This window comes from Schistocerca americana, chromosome 2 (assembly GCF_021461395.2).
Source record: "Schistocerca americana isolate TAMUIC-IGC-003095 chromosome 2, iqSchAmer2.1, whole genome shotgun sequence".
Classification (NCBI taxonomy): Eukaryota; Metazoa; Arthropoda; class Insecta; order Orthoptera; family Acrididae; genus Schistocerca; species Schistocerca americana.
In genome coordinates this window covers 553159754-553186395 of record NC_060120.1, presented here as the reverse complement: position 1 = coordinate 553186395, position 26642 = coordinate 553159754, and the positions used below count along the sequence as shown (strand labels likewise).

Here is a 26642-nt window from a genome sequence, read left to right as displayed (position 1 = left end):
CGTCCCACGTTCATTTCTGCGGTTGTTTCACGCAGTGTAGCTTGTCTGTTAGCATTTACAACTCTACGCAAACGCCACTGCTGTCGGTCGTTAAATGGAGGCCATTGGCCACTGCGTTGTTCGTGGTGAGAGGTAATACCTTAAATTTGATAGTCTAGGTACACTTCCGACATTGTGGATCGCGGACTATTGAATTCCTTAGTGATTTCCGAAACGGAATGCCTGTGCGTCTAGTTCCAGCTACCATTCTGCGTTTTAAGTCTGTTTATTAGCGTCGTGCGGCCATAATCACGTGCAACCTTTTCACATGAGCCACCTGAGTGCAAATGGCAGCCCTGCCAATGCACTGGCCTTTTATACTTTGTGTACGTAATAATAGCGCCATTTGTATACGTGCTTATTGGTATCCAATGACTTTTGTCGCCCCAGGTATTTAGTACGCAGGCCCTTTATACACCCCTATTCATTTGTTGTTTTTTTTTTTTTTTTTATCCAGACTTTATCTTCAACTGCCACAAACAAACTTCCCGAAAAAAGTTTTGCACGACCTATATACCCATAAACGTGTGCGGGTTTAGATTCAAGGGGAGTAGGGAAATACGAATAAAATAATAACCAAAATAGAGATAGTCAGTTCAAAGGTGAACAACTTTGCACATTGCGAAATTGAAATCTGCTGCTGAGTAACATTCTATACCGTGTAGCTTCACCCTATACATTGTAAAACGTTGGATCCTCCTTGGCATAGTGTCCGCGTGGTCGAGGCTTTACTGCTCATGCCTGCCCCATTCTTAGACAGCGGACCTTCTTCCATCTGGGACCATCCAGTGAGAGAAGGCAAATGGGAGGGGGGAGAGGGGGGGCGGGTTCCTGCAACGACGTACCGCAAGTTTCAACAGGTCCCAAGCATGCTCAGTCAAGATCATGGCAGTGGATACCGTTGAAATACGAAGACACCTCCGAAATGTTGACTGTAGCGCTGAACAATAAATTGGCAGAAGATGTCCATATACTGTGCAGCCACCAAATACCCTCATTATCGCGCACAGACATCCGACATCCGTATAAGATACTGACCCGGAATAGTCACTGTAAGTTAAATTTGTGAAAATAGATGGAAAAGGCACACTACAGAACAGCATAAAAAGACGAGGAAGTGGATACAAATATAATTTTTTGCATAGAAATCCTTAATGAAAACAGCATCCAGTGTTCCTCTTGGAAAACGTGGCCGCTTGAAACATGTGCTAGCATTTAGGAGCTATACGACACCTACTAACGTGACTTTTACACGCGCTGAAGCAACAGCCATTATTGTTTACTAGAATTCTAAACGAAAAGTTCTAGAGAAAAGACAATTTGTTTTCTGTTATTGTTCAGCTGTGAAACATTTAAAATATTAATGGTGTATTCATTCATGTTACTCGAAAAAAAAGGTTCAAAATAGTGATCTGTTTATTTATAACAACAAGACGCATATCTTAAGGAGTCAAAATAGTTACATACTTACGTTAATGCTTTTTGAGTTCTGTGAGCTTTATTGTACACAGATAGCATTCATATACATTAAATACAAATTGATTTAATAATGTCAAATTGACTCCTTTCACATCGTTATCATATGTGTTGCAAGTGGCCCATAGTATGTACAACTAACTCACTATGCTGAATAGATTTTAAGTACAAGATTTTTGCTGCACTATTTATTCATTTACTCTTAGTGATACAGGTTACAAGAGGAGCTCGTTTCGGCGTTTAGCCATTATCAAGTGTACATGTGAAGATGGTATAGAAGGTGTAATGTTGTCCCTTAGTCTATGTCCACGTATGACACCTTACGTTTACGACTTAGCTGGTATGACGTGGTCCATCCGGCATCTTCGAGCGTAAATGTGGTTGTCTTTCTGTTATGATGTGATCATGTTATTTACATGTTTACTTTTTCTTTGCGTGATACTGTAGAGTTATTTTTTTTATTTTTGACAGCTTTTGTTACAATGGAATTTCTATTTTTCAGAGATAGTTAAGTGTTCTGTTGTTTCGTGTTTATCGCGATAATTTACCGTTTTACTTTTATAATGTCAATAAAATTTACGAGGTATTTTTTATGTTTAAAATCTGTTTGTTTCAAGATGCCATAGGGACATGTCATTCCAGTTACGACGTAAGCATAAGGTGCCATATGTAGACACAGACCGACATAGAAGTAAGGAATAATATTACATCTATTAAACCATCTTCACAGGTGCACTCGATAACCGCAAACTGCCGGAACGATCTGGTCGTGTAACTTATATCACTACGAAGAAATTAATACATAGTGTGTCCGCAGCTCGTGGTCGTGCGGTAGCGTTCTCGCTTCCCGCGCCCGGGTTCCCGGGTTCGATTCCTGGCGGGGTCAGGGATTTTCTCTGCCTCGTGATGACTGGGTGTTGTGTGATGTCCTTAGGTTAGTTAGGTTTAAGTAGTTCTAAGTTCTAGGGGACTGATGGCCATAGATGTTAAGTCTCATAGTGCTCAGAGCCATTTGAACCATTTGAACCAATAAATGTTGCAGCAAGAAACTTGTACTTAAAATATATCTTTCTTCAAATCCATGCAAGCTGCAGGCCCGCTGGAACTGCTGAATAGATAGTTTGTAATGAGTTAAAACTATAAACAGCTTTGTGACTTGAGCCTGGATAACTACCCATCACAGGCAGCCACTCAGTAATAGTTTACAGCCTAGTTTACCACTGCTGAGGCAGCAGGAGAGTCAGACTCTCTAGGCTGTCAGTAGCGTGAGACAGTTCCTGTAGGGTGTAGGAGGAAACCGGCAACACTTTGTTTCGGTCCGTTCGCCTTGATCAGATGACTCAACTGGAAGTATGCTGCTACGAAAGGTAGATGGCTAGCTTTGTGTCCTGGTCTAGTGCATGACTTTAATTTGCGCTGCTTTTGGTGCCTTTGGTAGTGATGATTCCTTTATTTCCTGCTTGGCCGGCCGAGGTGGCCGAGCGGTTCAGTCTGGAACCCCGTGACTGCTACGGTCGCAGGTTCGAATCCTGCCTCGGGCATGGATGTGTGTGATGTCCTTTGGTTAGTTAGGTTTAAGTAGTTCCAAGATCTAGGGGACTGATGTCATGTCCCATAGTGCCCAGAGCCATTTTTTGAACCTGCTTGGTTTCTGCAAGTGATGCTTGCTCTTCTGGTGCTGGTTGTCGTCCACGTGTTGATGAGGGTTCATACGCTGGTGATAAGTCTGCTGCTTGTGAACCTGCTGCTGGGGGTGAAGGTTCAGAGGTTTCGTTGATGGTGACTATTCAAATCCGAGTAATAAACAGTGGTGACGAAAGTCATGGGTCAGTGATATGCATATACACAGATGGTGGTAGCAACGCGTACACGAGGTATAGAAGTGCAGTGCATTGGCGGAGCTGTCCTCTGTACTCAGGTGATTCATGTGGAAAGGTTCGCGACATGATTATGGCCGCACGATGGGAATCAACAGAATTCGAACGCTGAATCGTAGTTAGAGCTAGATGTATGGAACATTCCATTTCGGAAAACGTTACGGAGTTCAACATTCCGAGATCCACAGTGTCAAGGGTGTGTCGAGAATACCAATTTCGGGCATTACCTCTCACCGCGGACAATACAGTCCAAGTCGTTCACTTCACGACCGATAGTAGCGGCATTTGCGTAGAATTAACAGTACTAATAGACAAGCAACACTGCGTGAAATAATTGCAGAAATCAATGTGGGACATACGATGGAGGTATCCATTAGGACAGTGAGGCGATATTTGGCGTTAATGGGCTATGGCAGAATACTGACGCGAGTGCCTTCGCTAACAGCACACTATCACCTGCAGCATCCCTCCTGTGCTCGTGACCATATCGTGTGGACTCTAGACGACGGGAGGACCGTGGCCCGGTCAGATGAGTCCCGATTTCAGTTTGTAAGAGCTAATGGTTAGGTTTAAGTGTGCTCCAGACCCCGCGAAGCCAAGGTCCCAGGTTGTCAACAAGGCACTGTCAAGCTAGTACTGGCTACATAATGATGTGAGCTGACTTTTGATGGAATGGACTGGGTCCTCGGTTATGTTCGGCTACTAGGAGACAATCTGCAGCCATGCTTGGATTGGTATGGAAACCACTAATTCGATTACAGCGCGCATAGGGCACTGCATAGGTCCGAAGCCCAATACGTTCCAAACAACGATGGATTTTTGTATAGGTGACTGTTCCGTTTCACCGAGCCACAATTGTTGTCGACTAGTTTGAAGAACATTCTGGACAGTTCGTGCAAACGATGTGGTCGCCCAGATCGCCCGACGTGAATCCCATCGAACGATTGTGGGACATAATCGAAATGTTAGTTTGTGCACAAAATCCTACCTTGGCAACACTTTCGCCATTATGGACGGCTATAGAGGCAGCATGGCTCAATATTTCTGCAAGCGATGGCGTCCTTATGTGACTTGGGAAAATGTGGCTCCACCAGTGCACTCTGTAAAAAAAACTGCTATGAAACAATTGTTTGTGAATGTGGTAATGCATTGAAAAAAAAGCAAAAACTATTTTGTGGATACAAGAAGCTTTGGACTCACAGACTCATAACGATTGACTGTTTGGAAACGAGTAAAACAATGGCGACTTTTTTGGAGAACGGTATTAGAACTTTGCATAGTTTTTTGAAGAAGCTGTCAAACTTAGCGCGGGAAAAGTGTTTTTGCGACAGGATAACAAACTTGACACATTTGTCGTTGCCATGAGTATAAGTGCTGGATCTGGACTTCGAAGTAATTCCTCACCTAACTTGTTCCCCAGACTTGACTCACAGATGGCGTTTTTTCTGTTTCATAAACTCAAAAAGATAGCTCGAATGCCTGATTGTATGACTACGAGTATTATGTAGATTTCGAAACAAATTATTACTGGGGGAATTAGAAAACTGACATCTCGCTGGACCAACTGCATTTAGTTAATGGAGGTTATATTGACACATGAATTTCTATTGTGGTGAAAAGTATTTATTACCGGTAATTTGTTTTCCCTCCCCCCATGAACCATGGACCTTGCCGTTGGTGGGGAGGCTTGTGTGCCTCAGCGATACAGATGGCCGTACCGTAGGTGCAACCACAACGGAGGGGTATCTGTTGAGAGGCCAGACAAACATGTGGTTCCTGAAGAGGGGCAGCAGCCTTTTCAGTAGTTGCAGGGGCAACAGTCTGGATGATTGACTGATCTGACCTTGTAACACTAACCAAAACGGCCTTGTTGTGATGGTACTGGCTCAAATGGCTCTGAGCACTATGGGACTCAACTGCTGAGGTCATTAGTCCCCTAGAACTTAGAACTAGTTAAACCTAACTAACCTAAGGACATCACAAACATCCATGCCCGAGGCAGGATTCGAACCTGCGACCGTAGCGGTCTTGCGGTTCCAGACTGCAGCGCCTTTAACCGCACGGCCACTTCGGCCGGCTGTGTGATGGTACTGCGAACGGCTGAAAGCAAGGGGAAACTACGGACGTAATTTTTCCCGAGGGCATGCAGCTTTACTGTATGGTTAAATGATGATGGCGTCCTCTTGGGTAAAATATTCCGGAGGTAAAATAGGCCCCCATTCAGATCTCCGTGCGGGGACTACTCAAGAGGACTTCGTTATCAGGAGAAAGAGAACTGCCGTTCTACGGATCGGAGCGTGGAATGTCAGATCCCTTAATCGAGCAGGTAGGTTAGAAAATTTAGGAAGGGAAGTGGATAGGTTAGAGCTAGATATGGTGGGAATTAGTGAAGATCGGTGGCAGGAGGAACAAGACTTCTGGTCAGGTGAATACAGGATCGTAAATACAAAATCAAATAGGGGTAACGCAGGAGTAGGTTTAATAATGAATAAAAAACGGGGAAGCTACTGCGAACGGCATGGTGAACGCATTATTGTAGCAAAGACAGACTCGAAGCCCACGCCTACCACAGTAGTACAAGTTTATATGCCAACAAGCCTCGCAGATTACGGAGAGATTGAAGAAATGTATGATGAGATAAAATAAATTATTCAGGTACTGGAGGGAATTCGACAGTAGGAAAAGGAAGAGAAGGAAAAGTAGTAGTTGAATATCGAATGGGGGTAAGGAATGAAAGAGGAAGCCACCTGGTAGAATTTTTCACAAAGCATAACTTAATCATAATTAATACTTGGTCCAAGCATCATGGCAAAAGTTGTATACCTGGAAGAGGTCTGGAAACACTGGAAGGTTTCAGATAGATTATGTAATGGTAAGACAGAGATTTAGGAACCAGGTTTTAAACTGTAAGACATTTCAGGGGCAGATGTGGACTCTGACCACAATCTATTGGTTATGAACTGTAGATTAAAACTTAAGAAACTGCAAAAGGTGGGAATTTAAGGAGATGGGACCTGCATAAACTGAAAGAACCAGAGGTTGTACAGAGTTTCAGGGAGAGCATAAGGGAACAATTGACAGGAATGGGGGAAAGAAATACAGTAGAAGGCGAATGGGTAGCTCTGAGGGATGAAGTAGTGAAGGCAGCAGAGGATCAAGTAGGTAAAAAGACGAGGGCTAGTAGAAATCCTCGGGTAACAGAAAAAATATTGAAGTTAATTGATGAAAGGAGAAAATATAAAAATGCAGTAAATGAAGCAGGCAAAAAGGAATACAAATGTCTCAAAAATGAGATCGACAGGAAGTGCAAAATGGCTAAGCAGGCATGGCTAGAGGACAAATGTAAGGACGTCGAGGCTTGTCTCACTAGGGGTAAGATAGATACAGCCTACAGGAAAATTAAAGAGACCTTTGGAGAAAGGAGAACCACTTGTATGAATATCAAGAGCTCAGATGGAAACCCAGTTCTAAGCAAAGAAGGGAAAGCGGAAAGGTGGAAGGAGTATATACAGTGTCTATACAAGGGCGATGTACTTGAGGACAATATTATGGAAATGGAAGAGGATGTAGATGAAGATGAAATGGGAGATACGATACTGCGTGAAGAGTTTGACAGAGCACTGAAAGACCTCAGTCGAAACAAGGCCCCGGGAGTAGACAACATTCCATTAGAACTACTGACGGCGAAATACCCTCAGACTTCAAGAAGAATATAATAATTCCAATCCCAAAGAAAGCAGGTGTTGACAGATGTGAAAATTATCGAACTATCAGTTTAATAAGTCACAGCTGCAAAACACTAACACGAATTCTTTACAGACGATTGGGAAAACTGGTAGAAGCCGACCTCGGCGAAGATCAGTTTGGATTCCGTGGAAATAGTGGAACACATGAGGCAATACTAACCTTACGACTTATCTTAGAAGAAAGATTAAGGAAAGGCAAACCTACGTTTCTAGCATTTGTAGACTTAGAGAAAGCTTTTGACAATGTTGACTGGAATACTCTCTTTCAAATTCTAAAGGTGACAGGGGTAAAATACAGGGAGCGAAAGGCTATTTACAATTTGTACAGAATCCAGATGGCAGTTGTAAGAGTCGAGGGGCATGAAAGGGAAGCAGTGGTTGGGAAGGGAGTGAGACGGGGTTGTAGCCTCTCCCCGATGTTATTCAATCTGTATATTGAGCAAGCAGTAAAGGAAACAAAAGAAAAATTCGGAGTAGGTATTAAAATCCATGGAGAAGAAATAAAATCTTTAAGGTTCGCCGATGACATTGTAATTCTATCAGAGACAGCAAAGGACTTGGAAGAGCAGTTGAACGGAATGGACAGTGTCTTGAAAGGAGGATATAAGATGAACATCAACAAAAGCAAAACGAGTATAATGGAATGTAGTCGAATTAAGTCGGGTGAGGCTGAGGGAATTAGATTAGGAAATGAGACGCTTAAAGTAGTAAATGAGTTTTGCTATTTGGGGAGCAAAATAACTGATGATGATCGAAGTAGAGAGGATATAAAATGTAGACTGGCAATAGCAAGGAAAGCGTTTCTGAAGAAGAGGAATTTGTTAACATCGAGTATAGATTTAAGTGTCAGGAAGTCGTTTCTGATAGTATTTGTATGGAGTGTAGCCATGTATGGAAGTGAAACGTGGATGATGAATAGTTGGACAAGAAGAGAATAGAAGCTTTCGAAATGTGGTGCTACTGAAGAATGCTGAAGATTAGATGGGTAGATCACATAACTGTTGTTGTGGTCTTCAGTCCTGAGACTGGTTTGATGCAGCTCTCCATGCTACTCTATCCTGTGCAAGCTTCTTCATCTCCCAGTACCTACTGCAACCTACATCCTTCTGAATCTGCTTAGTGTATTCATCTCTTGGTCTCCCTCTACGATTTTTACCCTCCACGCTGCCCTCCAATGCTAAATTTGTGATCCCTCATTGCCTCAAAACATGTCCTACCAACCGATCCCTTCTTCCAGTCAAGTTGTGCCACAAACTTCTCTTTTCCCCAATCCTATTCAATACCTCCTCATTAGTTACGTGATCTACCCACCTTATCTTCAGCATTCTTCTGTAGCACCACATTTCAAAAGCTTCTATTCTCTTCTTGTCTAAACTATTTATCGTCCATGTTTCACTTCCATACATGGCTACACTCCATACAAATACTTTCAGAAACATAACTAATGATGAAGTATTGAATAGAATTGGGGAGAAGAGGAGTTTGTGGCACAACTTGACAAAAAGAAGGGATCAGTTAGTAGCACATGTTCTGAGGCATCAAGGGATCACAAATTTAGCATTGGAGGGCAGCGTGGAGGGTAAAATCGTAGAGGGAGACCAAGATATGAATACACGAAGCAGATTCAGATGGATGTAGGTTGCAGTAAGTACTGGGAGATGAAGCAGCTTGCACAGGATAGGGTAGCATGGAGAGCTGCATCAAACCAGTCTCAGAACTGAAGACCACAACAACGACAATTTGTTTTCTACTAAATTTAGCAGTCGTCCCTCGCAAACCATACTCCACAGATCTCCTGATAGGTTAAGGTCTTTAGGAATGTACCACACTTTTTGAGGCAATGTCAATACCTACTAAACCTCTTTACTGTACAATAGAAAGGGAAACTAATGATCGCAGACCGCGTACTAGCAGTTAGAAGACAGGTTTGCTCGTTACCATCGAGCATGGTAATAAGAATGGACAAGGCACATTGTTCACTCGGCTGACGGGTTAAGAGAGACTGATGAGGAGAATCTTCAGGCTTTTCGCATAATGCCCTTCATTAACAAGCCATGAATGTGAACACGACACGATACATTTTTGTTTACAAAGCATTCGCGGGATAGCTAAGGAGGATTCTAGGGCTTTTCACGTTATTTCAGTTCATTCCCAAGTTTGTAACGTGGGCCAACAAGATTCTCGATTCTTTTACGGCTATTCTCAGGGAGCTGCATGTAGTCTGTTGAGGGTTCCAACTGGTAACAATTCGGAGCGTCCAGATACCTTACAATCACGGTTTAACCTCTCAATACAGATAAAAATGTTCAGGCCAGACGTTTAAGATCGATTCTTTGATCGACATGTATTTATTGCACCTGGGTCGGTGAAGGTTCCCTTTTCTTCACATTTTATGTCTCAGTCAAGCGGTCACTGCTGGATGTAGTAGAACTCCCGTTCCTTTTCATCCGGATTAGCATGTCAGTTAAAAACATACACATTTTGTATACGTCGCCCGATAGCCTTTCCTTCCCACTACTTTGTTGTGTATGGAATTGTGACTATCTTCAGTTGTGCACCAAGCTCACGTATTGTGACATAGTATCTATTTGTGTAGACTTGCATTCGGAAGGACAACGCTTCAAACCCGCGTCCGGCCATCCATTTTTAGGTTTTCCGTGAGTTCCCTAAATCGCTCCAGACAAATACCGTGATGGTTCCTTTGAAAGGGTACGGCCGATTTCCTTCCCCATCCCTGACGTAATACGAGCTTGTGATCCTACTCTAGTGACGTCGATGTCGACGGGACGTTAAACTCAATCGTCCTTTTTCGATTTACATGTATTGACTACAACGTTTCCTACGTTGGTTTTTCTTGTCTGCAAACTTCCTCATCCGTATGTGCACATTTCTCTTGTCATCGTTTCGTTCTTGTGCACATTCAGTAGTTTTCATGGATCTCAAATAGGTTGCAAACCTCCTTCATCAAGGATCCACTGACAGAACGTTGCTTCTGCTTGTAATTCGGTATTCTTCTGTAAGTAAATAGAGATTTTGAAACACATGAATTGGGAAATAATCATTCCAACTACATTATTATGCAGTTTGAACTCTCTACAACAATTAATAAAGGGAATGTAATTGTTTTTACATTAAACTGGCCACAGCCCTCATACCCATGTCTTGCCAATAAAATTAGATTGTAACTGACTGCTAATTGTCAGGTATTCTACTGTGGCGGTGAAAGGTTAACAAAGTGTGGTAGGTGCTGTGTTCTTCAGTGTAGCACAAGAAGCGTTACAATAAAGGCACAAACTAATTTCATTATGGTGTTAAGAAAGAAAGAAACATGTATTTTTACCAAGTTTAGAACAACATAAAAGATGGATGTAGAATAGAGGTAGCCCGTTATACGATAAATCTTACAGTTATACACATGTAACAGAAGATTATGAAGTGATAAGGAATATATACTGTTTCAAAGTAATACTGGAAAACTGTCTCTGAATCATGTATCAAGTTGTAAATACGTTGCCAATATGAGTCGGGCAATAACTCAGCCTAAAATATTGCCATTGCATGAACATCGTACATAACTTCAGCATTAGACGCTTTCGTCTACAACTCAGCTGACAATATGATACAATTACCAATCAATAAAATGAAAGCTACTACATTCTGTATTCAAATCAATGTACAACTTGCTGTTGTTTTGTAACTGTGATATTACAGCAGAAACGTGAAATGTATGTTTGTACCACTAAGTTGTAAATAACACTTGAAAATATTAGAAACTAGGCTTTTCCTTGCACCTTTGTCTGCGTACAGGGTAACTTTTATTGAACTACATGAAAAAAACTTAAATTAGTTTCAAACTACAGCGTGCACACATTTTATTCAATAAGTAAACGTCTCTACAGATATTCGGATTTATGTTATGACACGTTCGATATGCCTGCCATAATTGCGGTGATGTGGCGCAGGCGAATAACGAAATTCTGCGTGATCCGCTGAAGTGTTGGAACATCTGTGCTGTCGACGACCTCGTGAATGGCTGTTTTCAGCTCAGCAATGGTTTTGGGATTCTTGCTGTACACCTTGTCTTTCATACTGCCCTATGTGTTCAGATTCGGAGAATATGGCGGCCATTCGAGGCCCACGCCAGAGGCCTCTGGGTATCCCAGAGCAGGAATCCGATCCCCAAAGCGCTCCTCCAGTACATCAAACACTCTCCTGCTTCGATGGGGTCGAGTTCTGTCTTGCATGAACCACATCTTGTCGACATCAAGGTCACTTTGGATAATGAGGATAAAATCATCTTCCAAAACCTTCACATACCGTTCGGTAGTCATCATGCCATGAAGGAATATCGCACCGATTATTCAGTTGACTGGATATTGCACATCACACAGTCACCTGTTGAGGGTGCAGAGACTTCTCGATCGCGAAATGCGGATTCTCAGTCCACCAAATGCCCCAATTTTGCTTATTGACGAACCCCTCCAAATAAAAGTGGGATTCATCACTAAACCAAACTATGCATGCGCATACTAATTCTCATCATGCGTCACAGCCAACTGTGCAGTTTGAATGTCCAAACGCAAACTGTTCAGAATTTATGACGATTTTATTTCATATAGCACAATAACTGTTACCCCTTATGTTTGGACACACATACTGAACACACCTCCTCCTCTCTGTGCCCACCATTTCCTCACTCTGTCAGTCCACCTCAGGTTCCCTCTCTGTCTGTCTATCTCCTCCTCCTCACTCCCTCTGACACTTCATCTCTTCCTCCCCTCTCTTTGTTCATTTCCTCCAATCACTCGCTCTGGCCATATCTACCCCCTATTTCCTCTGATGATATCCTCCACCCCCTCTTTCTTTCTGTCTCTGGCCCCTCTTCCTTTACCACCTGCCCTCTACCCCTCTATCACTCTACATGTTCTACAGCAGCCGGGGTGGCCAAGCGGTTCTAGACGCTACAGTCTGGAACCGCGCGACCGCTACGGCCACAGGTTCGAATCCTGCCTCGGGCATGGATGTGTTTGATGTTCTTAGGTTAGTTAGGTTTAAGTAGTTCTAAGTTCTAGGGGACTGATGACCACAGCAGTTAAGTCCCATAGTGATCAGAACCATTTTGAACACCTACCTGCCTCATGCATCTCCACCTACTCCACTCTCTCTCTGTTCATTTCCTCCTACCACTTGCTCTGTCCTTCCTCTCCTGTGTCTATCTCAGCCTGTTTCCAGCCATACTCGATGGTATGTATAGGGCCTACAATACAATATAAATAAAGCAGGCTGATTTTACTTCCACTGCATACCTGTCATGCAGGGCAGCCTACACATCGAGGTCCAGAAAGCTATTTATTGCCCCTGAAATGTAGGCTGTCCTCAGAGCAGGGTGATTTGGCTGGCTGATACTGTTCCCACACAACATTCCTGTCATTCAGGGCAGCTTACATGCCAGGGTTAGAAAAACATTTTTACTCATATCTCCAGTCCAATTAGAGCTAGGAGACTATAAACCACATGGTGCTAATACTTGTGAGGCTTGCTATTTCTGTGTCTGGTTTGGCTGAAATTGATCCAAGGGCTTGGGAGGAAATCCTGGACATACAGACAGACATACACTCTGGTTTATATATATAGCAGACATAACTGACATAACAAGCAACAGAACTGCACAGAATTGCTACTTGTTTTGGAATTTACAATAAATCAGTACAGTTGCTGCCTATCATTATTTACAGTTCCCAGAACGAGTAAACAATCAACAAAAGGTCATGTTTAGTTAGTAGCATCTTTGGAAAGAACGCACACCAAGTTTCAGTGATATTGGTCTATTTCTTTGTGTTTGTCATTTGTGTGAATCAAAGGAGTCGAGTGATTGTCAAAAAATGGACGAAAAAGAATTTCGTGTGGTGATTAAGGATTACTTTATGAAAGGCAAAACGCCTCAGAAGACTAAGGAGAAGTTTGATAAACATTACGCGACTCTGCACCTTCGATTGGAAGAGTTTATAAGTGGTTTCAAAGTTTTCGTAGTTGCCATATAGGCACAAGTGATGCTGAACGTTCTGGACGTCCTGTGGAGGTTACGACTCCAGAAGTCATTGATAAAATCCATGATATGGTGATGGATGACAAAAGAGTTAAGGTGCATGAGATTGCTAGTGCTGTGGGCATATCGAATGAACGGGTACATAATATTTTGCATAAACATTTGGACATGAGAAAGCTATCCGCAAGATAGGTTCCGCGATTGCTCACACTTGACCAAAAACAGAATCGTGTGAAGTGTTGCGAGGATGGTTTGCAGCTGTTCAGGAAGAATCTGCAGGACTAAGCATCGTTTCGTCAATGTGAATGAAACATGGATACATTGCTATACTCCTGAGACCAAAGAACAATCTAAACATTGGGTTACCAAGGGCGAATCTGCACCAAAAAAGGCAGAGACCATTCCTTCGGCCGGAAAGGTTATGGCGACTGTCTTTTGGGATTCGCAAGGGATAATCCTCATCGACTATCTGAAAAAGGGTAAAAATTATACAGGTGCATATTATTCATCGTTATTGGACCGTTTGAAAACCGAACTGCAAGGAAAACGCCGGCGATTGGACCGCAAAAATTTCCTTTTCCATCACGACAATGCACCAGCACACACCTCAGCAGTTGTGGTCGCAAAATTGATGGAAATAGGTTTCCAACTCGTTTCACATCCCCCTTATTCTCCAGACTTGACACCTGCGGACTACTATTTGTTCCCCAATTTGAAGAAATGGCTGGTGCGACAAAGATTTTATTCAGATGAGAAGGTGATTGCAGCAACTAATAGCTATTTTGCAGACTTGGGCAATTCCTATTATTTGGAAGGGATCAACAAATTAGAACAGCGTTGGATGAAATGTATAAGTCTAAAAGGAGACTATATCGAAAAATGAAAAAAGGTTTACCCCAAACACGTGAGTTGTTTTTATTTTTGCACGGACTTTTCAAACGCTCCTCGTACGCTCACATGCCCAGTTCTACATACCCAGTTTTTACATTAGGTTGTTGTAAGCAATGTACCTTCAGTAAGTGTAATTCCTGCAAGATGCCAAATCACCAAGAAGGGATAAGATACTTAAAGATGACGCATTTAAATATCTCAAAAAGAAACTAGACATGCTGCAAATGTTCAAAGAGGAACATTGACAACATGTATTAACGGAACATGCACTAACGTCTAGTGATATAATATGCTATAGATTAGAACTTATTAGTATGTCTGGGTCTCGCGGGTGCGTTCTTGCTTCCCGAGAACGAGGTCCTGGGTTCGATTCCCGGCGTGGTCAGGGATTTTTATCTGTCTCGAAATGACTGGGTGTTTGTGTTGTCCTCATCATATCATCATCATTCATAAAAAAGCGAGATTGGACTGAGCAAAGGTTGGGAATTTGTGCGGGCACTGATAACTGCACAGATGAGCGCCCCACAAACCAAACATGATCATCATTAGCAGCAGCATGTCTGTTTTGACGCTATACACCTCACACATTACTTCACAGACCCCGGAGACGATTGAGTAGACTTTTGTCCGCATCTTCGTATGTGTGTATTGACACCACTTGCACCAATGACAGCATTCAACCTTTCAGGCATGTTCCTGATTAATGTGGTAACGTTCTGTTGATGAATCATTTCCCATCCTTCCAGGACTGCGTTCCGTAGATCCTGCAGGGTGTCTGGACAGTGCTGACAGACTTTCATCACCAGCTGGCCCCAAATGTGCTCTATAGCAGGCCAACCCATAGCATGTGTTCCTGCTCATCCAAGAACTCTTGCACAATTCTCGTAACATTTGGGCGTGCATTGCTGTACATTAGTGTAAAATCATCACCAATAAATAGAGCAAAAGGAACAACATGCTCCAGAAAGATTTCCTCCACATACCAAATCCGCCCTTGCAGCTGTATTGATTCCTGTCCACACAATCACAGAACCACCACGAATAGGCTACCTGGATGAGACTGTGCAAGGTCTACAGACCCTGTCTCTTCCTTCAGGTGACCAGAGGCCAAATCGTGACCCTTCGGTTAACAACAATTGATACCATTTTTGCGCTGTCCAGCCAAGATGTTCCCCTGCGAAACGTTGTCGAGCTGTGCAGTGTCCTCTGGTGAGTTCCGGAACTGTTGCAGGTCTAGCCGGTTGCTGTGGCTGAGCGGTTCTAGGCGCTTCAGTCGGGAACCGCGCTGCTGCTACGGTCGCAGGTTCGAATCCTGCCTCGGGCATGGATGTGTGTGATGTCCTTAGGTTAGTTAGGTTTAAGTAGTTCTAAGTCTAGGGGACTGATGACCTCAGATGTTAAGTCCCATAGTGCTTAGAGCCATTTGAACCATATTTGTAACAGGTCTTGTGGACCCCCCAGGGGGTCCACAACTCTTTTGTGGATACGTACGTGGCGAGCACGGGGCCCCGAGCCATTGCAGCCTTCTTTCTCTCCCGGGCTGCGTTTCCTTTCCCTTCCCCTCATTTCCCCTTCATGCTCCTCTCCCCTCGCCCTCTCCTCTCCCTCTATTGGTGTCCTTGCTTATGTTGGCCCCCGCTATCCTCCTGGTTCTGTTGGTTTTACACCCCGGCTTTATTGCGTAATCATCTCCTCCTTCTGGCATTCCTTGGTCCCCCTCTGGGGTTTGACCTCCATTACAAAATTTCTCCTCCGTAGTGTGAGCCATTTGGGGAAGAGCACCTTACCTAGTGTCTCCGACGTGCGCCCTCCTAGTACATTCCACCTTTTCTTTCACGTCATTGTCTGATGCTAGGGTGTGTAGCCAGCACGGTAGCCAGCCCGTGTGGTGGGGTCGCTATGTACCCTTTTGGTTGAGCCCCCTGAACACACAGGGATCACACTTCTGATACCTGAGCTGTGACCTTCTCATGCATGCCTTGGAGTGGTTGCTCGTCATCCTGGAGCATCGGAACTCCCGGCAATGGCCGCCGTGCCAGACGGCCCTTGCCGTGGCTGGGTGGCGCCCGTGAGGAGAGCCCCTGATCGGAGTGGGTGGTATCAGGGCGGACGCTATGCAGATGAAACGCATACAGGTCCAAAACCGTTCTTCTGCGGCCGTCTCTCTGCGTGGAACTGATTCCTCAAGTGCTGCTTCTCTTGCCCCTTCGGCCTTCCCTTCCATGACTACCCCCTGGGAAGAGGGTCAGGCCCGTCGTCTAGGGGCAAAACCTTTCCCTCGTTATCTAGTTTGCACCAGGACTGATGGAGATACTTTCACCAGTGTCAAACCTTTATTCTTTGTGGAACACATTGAAGACAAGTTTGGCGAAGTGGACTCCCTGAGCAAGATGCGGTCGGGTTCGTTGCTGATAAAAACTGCTTCAGCTGCCCAATCTGTGGCCCTTCGTGCCTGTACCCATCTTGGCACAATTCCTGTGTCCATTACCCCTCACCAGTCTCTAAATATGGTACAAGGTGTGATTTTTCACAGGGACCTCATCCTTCAAACTGATGAGGAACTTCGGGACAATCTCAGACGGCGGGGTGTTCACTTTGTTCGGCGTGTTCAGAAGGGTCCTAAAGATAATCGTATTTATACTGGTGCCTTTATCCTGGCCTTTGAAGAGGATACCCTTCCTGAGAAAGTTAAGATTATGGTCTATCGCTGTGATGTGAAGCCGTACATCCCACCTCCTATGAGGTGTTTTAAGTGCTTGCGTTTTGGCCACATGTCTTCTTGCTGTTCCCAGGCCCCTCTCTGTGGTGACTGTGGACGTCCACTCCATGAGGGGAGTCCCTGTGTTCCCCCTCCTGTATGTGTAAATTGTCACGGTAGTCATTCTCCACGTTCACCAGATTGCCCAGTATATAAGAAAGAAAAAAAGATACAGGAGTATAAGTCCCTCGATCGTTTAACCTACACAGGGGCCTGTAAGAAATATGCGCGACTGCACCCTGTGTCCATGACATGTAGTTACGCCTTGGTTACATCTTCACCCCTTCCTCCCCCTTCCTTACCCCCACCCCGGACCCCTCTCCTCCCCCCTCCCCTGCGGCTCCCACACCTTCTCCTATGGCGCTGCTCCCCCTCCCCAGCCGGAGAAGTGCCCCACTCCTTCGGCGTCTGCCGGTCAAGGGCGCCTCTCCCGGGATGCCCCTTCCCGGTACATTCCAGGTCAAAGGTCTGCTGCCGCACGGCGACCGCGAGAGCCGCGGTCTGTCGGCCCCCAGGTCGCCCGGTCTCTTTCTGTTCCTGATCTTGCTGCAGCTGGCTCCTTTATGCCGCACAGCCCTCCTCGATCTCAGCCTGAAAAGAAGAAGAAACATAATTCCTGGGACAAAGAGCCTCTGGTGTCACCGGAGGTCCCTTCCCCGACTTCACAACCGGATTCTGACCTGTCGTTCATGGATGTCGCCCCCTCCTTGTCGGTGACGGGTGGGGACCCGGCGGTATGACTGGATTTAGCGTGTTCAGCCCTCATTTAAACCATCGTTCTGTGGTTCTCCAATGGAATTGTAATGGATACTATCGTCACCTTCCGGAATTGCAATCCCTTCTTTCGTCCTACTCTGCAGCTTGTGTGGTTCTCCAGGAATCTCATTTTACTGATGCTCACTCACCGACCCTCCGTGGGTTCCGTGTTTTCTGTCGAAATCGGGTCGGACCCTTGCAGGCTTCTGGTGGCGTTTGTACATTGGTCTGTACAGACATTGCTAGCACGTGGATTCCTCTCCAAACTACATTGGAAGCGGTTGCTGTTAGGGTCCACTTAGACTCTGCAGTCACAGTTTGCAATCTTTATCTCCCTCCTGACAGGACTCTTACACCTGCTGCCTTAACCGCCCTTCTTCAGCAACTTCCTCCTCCCTTCCTCCTCCTTGGGGATTTTAATGCTCATCATCCTTTGTGGGGAAGTGCCTTTCCATCTAGACGAGGTCTTCTTATAGACCAATTTATTGCAGACCACGACCTGTGCCTTCTTAATGATGGCTCCCCTACTCATTTCAGTGCCGGTCATGGTACCTTTTCTGCCATTGATCTTTCTCTTTCTTCTCCCTCTCTCCTCCCTTCATTACACTGGTCGCCACACGACGACCTTTGTGATAGTGACCATTTCCCGTTGATTATCACGCTCCCTTCCCGCTCCCCGACGGACAGGTTACCTCGTTGGTCTTTCCACCGCGCCGATTGGCCTCTATACACTGCACAGGTCGAGTTTTCTCCCTCTTTGTCGGGTTGTATTGATGACGTCCTACGTGACGTGTCTGACGCGATTGTTCGCGCTGCTAGCCTTGCTGTCCCGCGCTCATCTGGACCATTTCGTCGCCGGCAAGTCCCGTAGTGGAGTACGGCCATTGCCATTGCCATCCGTGCTTTGCAACACTTTAAGAGGCACCCATCCGTAGCCAGCCTTACTATCTTTAAACGCTTCCGTGCTAAAGCCCGTTATTTAATCAAACAGGGTAAGCGGATATGTTGGGAACGATTTGTTTCTACCCTTGGTTCTACTGTCCCTCTGTCATGGGTATGGGCTACACTTCGTTCTCTCCAAGGTTGCCATCGGCAGTCCACCCTCCCAGGCCTTCACCTCCCAGATGGCATTTGTACGGACCCATTAGTTCTTGCAGAACATCTTGCGACCCATTTTGCAGTGGCGTCAGCGTCAGCCTCCTATCCAGCTGCTTTCCTTCACCAAAAACAGCTGGCTGAAGCTTCCACCTAATGTTTCACCCCTTGTGAGTCAGAATCTTACAACGAACCTTTTACTGAATGGGAATTTCTTTCTGCTCTATCTTCTTCTCATGACACGGCCCCTGGCCCAGATTCCATTCATAACCAACTGCTTCAACATCTCAGTGCTCCACAATGGCAACATCTTCTTCGGGTGTTTAACCGTATCTGGCTCCAGGGTGACTTCCCTTCTCAGTGGAGGGATAGCATTGTGGTTCCTGTCCTTAAGCCTGGTAAGAACCCCCTATCTGTTGACAGCTATCAGCCAATTAGTTTGACCAATGTTGTTTGTAAGTTACTTGAACGGATGGTAGCCCGTCGGCTCAATTGGGTCCTCGAATCTCGGGATCTATTGTCGCCTTGCCAGTGTGGCTTTCGAGAGGGACGGTCTTCAATCGATCATTTACTTCGCTTGGAATCCGCAGTTCGGCAGGCTTTTTCCCAGCGCCGCCATTTGGTTGCAGTGTTTTTTGACCTTCGCAAGGCCTATGACACGGCCTGGCGCCATCACATCTTACTTACCCTTCATCAGTAGGGTCTTCGGGGCCCACTCCCAATTTTTATCCGCCAGTTCCTGAACCATCGGTCATTCAGAGTTCGAGTTGGTACTGTTTTTAGTTCTCCACGGACCCAGGAGACGGGCATCCCACAGGGTTCTGTCTTGAGTGTCCTTCTTTTCCTCATTGCTATCGATGGACTTGTGGCCTCTGTCGGTCCCTTGGTCGCCCCTGCCCTGTATGTGGATGATTACTGCATTTGGGTTAGTTCCTCCTCGATGGCATCTGCAGAGCAGCAGCTCCAGGTAGCTATACGGCGTGCCTCTGCATGGACCCTCTCACATGGGTTTCAATTCTCTCCTTTAAAATCGCGAGTGGTCCACTTCTGTCGTCGTACTACGATCCATTCTGATCCAGAGCTCTATCTCGCTGCACGAAGATTGCCTATGGTCCCACAGTTTCGTTTCCTGGGTCTTCTTTTCGACAACAAGCTCACTTGGCTGCCCCACATCAGACTCCTGAAGGTAGGATGTTTCCGTAAACTCAATGTCCTTCGCTTCCTTGCCCACTCCTCTTGGGCTGCGGACCGTTCCCTCCTACTCCGTCTTTATCGTGCTCTAGTTCTGTCTCGCTTGGACTATGGTTGTCAAGTTTATGGTTCAGCTGCTCCTTCCACACTGCACGTGCTGGATCCAGTCCACCATTGTGGTATCCGTTTGGCCATCGGTGCCTTCCCTACTAGCCCTGTTGATAGTCTCCTGGTTGATGCTGGGATCCCTCCCCCCCCCCCCCCCCTTTCTGTTCGGCGGTCCCAGCTTCTGGTGTCTTATGCACTCACTATCCGTTCCTCTCCCACTCATCCTTCCTATTCTATCCTGTTCCCAGACCATGGACGTCGCCCACCCGACTCCCGCCCTCGGGTGGGTTTACCGGTTGGGCTGCGCCTTGCGTCTCTTTGCCGTGATTTTCAGCTTCCTTCTTTGTCCTGTCTTCCTCGCTCCCTCCGCTCCACCCCTCCTTGGTTAGTTCCTCGGCCTCGACTTCGGATGGATCTCCGCCGCGGTCCGAAAGATTCCATCCCCCCGGTGGTGTTCTGTTCCTTTTTCCGCCAAATTTTATGAGAGTTTCGGGATGCTGTTGTTTTTTACACTGATGGCTCTAAATCTGCTGATCGTGTTGGGTATGCCTTCACGTCCTCTGTTGGAACGGAAAGTCATCTGCTGCCACCTACATGTGGGGTGTTTACTGCGGAATTGATGGCAATTTCCCAGGCCCTTACCTTTATTAAACAGTCCCAACACAACCGCGTTTTGTTATGCACGGACTCAATGAGTGGCCTTCTTGCTATTGACCGGTGTTTTTCACGCCATCCCTTGGTCTCTGCCATCCATGACCATCTCGCTGATATTCACCGTGCTGCTTGTTCTATTGACTTCCTTTGGGTCCCTGGCCATGTGGGTATCCCGGGTAATGAGCTCGCTGATCGTTTGGCTGGGGGAGCAGTTACTTACCCCCCGTTTTCTGTAGCCCCTCCTGCAGCGGATTTACGGCTTCACATCAAATCCCACTTCGCACAGTCATGGGCCAATTCTTGGGAGGCTACTCCCCTGTCTAATAAACTTCGTGCAATTAAGGTGACACCAGGCCCGTGGCGTTCTTCCTTTCGCATCTCCCGAAAGGACTCGACCACACTGTGTCGTCTCCGCATTGGCCATACTCGGTTGACCCATGGTTTTCTTTTGCGTGATGAGCCACCCCCACTATGTGGTTGTGGAGCCTTCCAGTCAGTAGCCCACATTTTGGTTGAATGCCCCCTTCTTTTGGCTCTGCGTGCTAAGTACAGGCTCCCCCACACTTTACCTTTGATGTTGGCTGACGATTCCCGGATGGTCTCTCTGGTTCTCGGTTTCCTCCGGGAAAGTGGTTTTTATTCTCAGTTTTAAGGTTTTTAATCTCTCTCTGGTGTTGGGACAGGGCGGTGAGTGTTTGGGTGTCTCCCACTGTAAGCAGTGTTCGGAGATTCCTGATTCACCTCCCTGACCGCATTCCTCTTTTCTTCCCCTTTTACTCTGTTTTTACCTTTTTTTTAAAGGCTTGGTTAGTCTTTCTATTCCCATACGTACTTTCTACATTATAGCAGTTGTACCTTTTAAGTCACAAGTGGTCTTGCCTATGCTGCTTCAGCATAGTGTTGGGTTCGTTCTCTTGCCGACTTCCCTCATTTTGTTTTTTACCAATGACAACATGACTGCCTTTTTACGTTTTTTCCCTTTTTCCGTTTTATTGTTCTGACTTTACTGAGTTGTCCCATTAGCGGAATGGCGCATATTTGAAACAAGGGACTGATGACCTTGCTGTTTGGTCCCTTAAACCTCAACCAACCAACCAAGGTCTTGTTGACTGAAGATTGGCTTCTTCCGGTCTTCTTCAAACGGTTCCCTCACTAACATTGACTCCTCGAAGCTAGTGGAGTCGATTTCGTGCTTCAGTAGGTGTCGTGTGATGGTTGCGGAGAACCTGGAGTTGTGAGAAGGGGTCATCTCTCTCTGATGTTGCTCTTCTCGGGCCTGTACCTGGTCTCCTTGCAAAGCCTCGAGTTTCCGTGTGCCTTCGTACAGTTCCATATATCGTGGAAAGTGTAGTCATCAACACTTCTGCAACGTATTGCATGCCGCGGTCATCTTTCACCAAAGCAATAGCTTTTGCAGCTCGTTCAGGGCTTAACGGCATGTTTGCTCCAGAAAACTGATTACAACTATCACAGAAAGAGCCTGCAAACACGTGTGATTGAAAGGGAAAAATTCAGGGTACAACAGTAAGCGCTACAAGAGCGAGGAAACAAAAAATGGCTCTGAGCACTATGGGACTTAACATCTGTGGTCATCAGTCCCCTAGAACTTAGAACTACTTAAACCTAACTAACCTAAGGGCATCACACACATCCATGCCCGAGGCAGGATTCGAACCTGCGACCGTAGCAGCCGCGCGGTTCCGGACTGCGCGCCTAGAACCGCTAGACCACCGCGGCCGGCAGCGAGGAAACATTATTCGCTCACATTCAGTGATGTGTTTTCTAGGCTAGTGCAATAGACAATCAACACTTCATTGTTTGTTCGCAAACCAGCGCCGGTAACGTACTCCGTCTAAAAAAAATTGATTGAAGGGCTTCACTTTGATTAAACAGATAATTATACAATAATTGCACATCATTTATTCAGTGTTGAGTTTTTCGTGCCGGTCAGTGTACATCTGAAAAGTGGTGCCTATTCAAATTCCGCATCGGAACACGAAAGTGGCACTAGTAGCGCCGCAATGAGGATGCAAATCAGGTTTGCTGTAAATACACGGTCGTGTGCGTTAGTTACTTTTGAGACTGGACGTGATGAGTTGATGTTAGTCAAGAATGCCTTTAAGGCAACAAAGACGCCATTATTAACACCTCACTAAGTTTTATGAGGTCTTGTAATAGGCCTACAAGAAGCTGTATGTTCCTTCCACAATACTGCAGAAAGACTCGGCAGCAATGAAGCCAATGAACATGATTGCTGCCGGCGGTGGTCAAGAGAATGATCAGTCGCAAGAAGATGGGGCTCAGGATGGCCACGTGGTATTACCGAGAGGGAAGACCATCGTGTTCGGCGTATGGCTCTGGAGCACCATCCTGCATCTGCAACAGCAACTGGAGCAGCAATTGGCCTCCTAATGACACAACGAACTGTTGCATCTATGATAGGTCCCAGCCCGACACCTTGTAGCATGCATTTCACTGACCACAAACAATCGCCATTTGCGACTTCAGTGGAGTCAAGCGAGGCTTGTTGGAGGGTAAGGTGGAGGTCTGCTGTGTTTTCTCGTGAAATTTCGTTCTTCCTTGGTGCCAGGATGGCCGTGTATTGGGTAGAAGGAGACCAGCTGAGGGCCCGTAACCGACCTGTCTGTGTGCTGAACACATCCATAACCTGGAGTTATATTCTAGATGTGATTTCGTATGGCAGCAGGAGCATTCTCATGGTTATCTCACGCACGCTGACTGTAAATCTGTACATCAGTCTGGCGATTCGACCTGTAGGGCTGCCACTGACGAATGGCATTCCAGGGGGTGTTTTCCAACAGGATAATGCTAGCCCACATACCATTCGTGCAACACAACACGCTCTACGGAGCGTCGACATGTTGCCTTGGCCTACTCGATCACAAGATTTGGCTCCAATCAAGCACATATGGGACATCTTCAGCGACAATTCCAGTGTCATCCACGAACAGAATTAACCCTTCTGTATTGACCGACCAAGTTCAACAGGCACGGAACTCCATTACACAAACTGACATGGAAGGAGGAGGAGGAGATTAGTGTTTAACGTCCCGTCGACAACGAGGTCATTAGAGACGGAGCGCAAGCTCGGGTGAGGGAAGGATGGGGAAGGAAATCGGCCGTGCCCTTTCAAAGGAACCATTCCAGCATTTGCCTGAAGTGATTTAGGGAAATCACGGAAAACCTAAATCAGGATGGCCGGAGCCGGGATTGAACCGTCGTCCTCCCGAATGCGAGTCCAGTGTGCTAACCACCAAACTGACATCTGGCATCTTTGTATGCTTGCATGCAGCGTTCTGACGGTTATAAAGGGTTATTAATGTACCAGCATTTCACATTTGCAATAGTTCATCTCACTTACATTAGCCTGTCATCTTCCAGTGTTAGTCACTTAAATATGTTACCTAGTCAAATGTATTCCCAAAATTTCATTACCCTAAATAAATTATTTTTTGATGCGATTTTTGCCGTCGATGTAGTATAGTCCACGTGAAGCTCAATGATGTACTAAGCTCATACAATCTTTTAGATGTAGTAAGTTCCGACACTAGAATGACAGACACATGCTATACTAGAACAGATTATGCTAAAATCAAAAAATATGTTCAAATGTGTGTGAAATCTTATGGGACTTAACTGCTACGGTCATCAGTCCCTAAGCTTACACACTACTTAACCTAAATTATCCTAAGGACAAACACACATACCCATGCTCGAGGGAGGACTCGAACCTCCGCCGGGACCAGCCGCACAGTCCATGACTGCTACAATCAACAAACATGTTATAGATAAGGTAAATTACAGTCGCTTACAAGGGAAACTCCCCATTGCACCCCTGTCGGATTTAGAGATAAAATAGCCCAGTGGACTGCCCGTCAAATACTGATGACAGATTGACTATGGAAAAAGGAAGAAGTGTACTGAGCTGCGAAAAAAGAAGCAAAATAGAAACTGATTGTGCCAATCCCGGGATTTGCATAATCGTGCGAAATGCAAGAATCAGCGCATCGTAGTTCTGTGGTCGCGGAGTTGAGCTGCAAAGTGGGAGACCCGTGTTCAAATGTCCCTAGTACCCAATTGTTTCACAATATTATGAACTTTCTGTCCAGTCATTGACGTGTATGTTCCCCATCCGTAGTCTTGGCAGTTATCATACTATACACTGGTTATAGAATGAGAGTCATGTGGTAAGATTATATTACCGTCACAAGCAAAGCTGATGAATAGTGAGAGCAGAAATAAAAACAACAAATGAATGTGAACTATGTCACAGCAAAGGAATTCAAGAGTCAAAACTTGTGAAACGGAATGTGAGAATCATAATATGTGGTACTTTTTGTTCTACACAAGTACAACATAGTATGATTCTCACATTCGCTTTGGTTAGAAAAATTTGCAAATTCATCTGTTATCAAGGAAAAGCATCTGAAGCAGTATATTTGCTAACATATGAAACCTTCACTCAGAAATTTAATTTATCAAGATTAATGTCGCCGTTTAGTACTATGTTGCGAATTAGAGGTTCATATTTTGTTGTGTGGATTTCTTCCTTACTAAGGAAATACGTACCTCAAATAAAATGAGACACTGCTTGGCAATTTATAACTTTTTCAGTTTCTTTTGTTTGATTATCTGCACATGAACTGGAGCGTTTAATTCCTTTAATTTAAAATTTTCTTAAATGTAACGGATTTACATTTTTTTTCTGAGTTGGCGTGCTTGTTTAGTTGTTCCGTGCTTCCACAGATTTTCTAAACTTAGCGAGAGGTACAGAAATGAACACTACCCCTGCTTTTGAAGAGGTTCAATATCATATTTTAAATGCATCTCACACGGTTTACAAAAGCCCCATCCCGATCGCGGCCTAGTATAAACAATTGTATCTAGACTCCCATTTTTCTGCTACTTTCAACGCACAGTTTAGGATGACAAGTTAAGGGTGGGTCAGAAATAGAACATTTTTCTTTCGAAATTGAGGAAGAGTAACAGCAAATCCAATACGGTAAGCAATTAGCCACCACATTCACTATCATTTCTTTCAATAGACTCACACTCATCTGTAGTTTCTGCAATAAGCTGTTTCTTTTTGAGTTTTTTTGACATCGCATTTGCACCTTTAACACTTCTTTTTATACGACGAATTGACGAAGGCCGCACGTACATTGCATGATCACAGCACTCTTCCAAAGTAAAGCTACTGGCTAACTGTCAGTATAGTTCCATACAAGAACTAGAAAGGAAGCTTATTATTGTCGTATTGTTTATCAGGCGGTGGCCTGTTTGCACCTATCAGTACCGGTATATGTAGAGTTATCACGACTTGTCCATTGTTGATTCCAAACTCCGTAAACAGTGGCTGCTGGGACAGTTGAAATTTGTCAAAACAAAACAAGCTTCATTGGTTAGTACACTAGCCCGTATGTTAATTTCAGTTGATGCATTATTTTGACTTGCAATGTTATATGCAAATAGATATGAACTTCTCGGGGGTGGGGCGGATTTTTAATTTCCGGGCCGATGTTGCCCTCTCCTGGACCACCCACTGAATCCATCACTTAATTGTTTTAACATCTATTCAATGCATCGCTTACTATTTTTTTAAACTTGAGCCACAGTTCCTCTATAGGCCCCTGTTCTGAGCTAGAAGCTACGAGTTCCTCATTAAGAGCTACTACTTCTTCGTCTAGTTTCTACAGGTACACTTGTGTCACGTGATTTGACTTCTTCAGTTTTTTTTTCCTTTTGAATAATCTAACAAAACATACTGCTACGTTTCTCTACTTTCCATATTTCCATTTACCTGCGGAAAAGTGGCATTTGCTACGTCAAACAGCCCAGTAGGCCTACAATTGCGTAATTACCCAGAATTAACGATAGGGGAGAGCAAGAAGAAATGTTATTGTGTCTTGGTTAGAACGAAAGACTTGTGTCAGGAAGCTGATGTGAAAGAGCAACCCGGTTTGATCGTATAACGAGACTGTGGA

At 45.1% G+C, this 26642-nt stretch overlaps 1 protein-coding gene across 1 annotated transcript in view; it reads left to right on the top strand.

Annotated features, from left to right (window-relative positions):
• LOC124595389 overlaps window positions 1-26642 on the top strand; it is a 304713-nt gene that overhangs the window by 91462 nt on the left and 186609 nt on the right. The window lies entirely within an intron of this gene.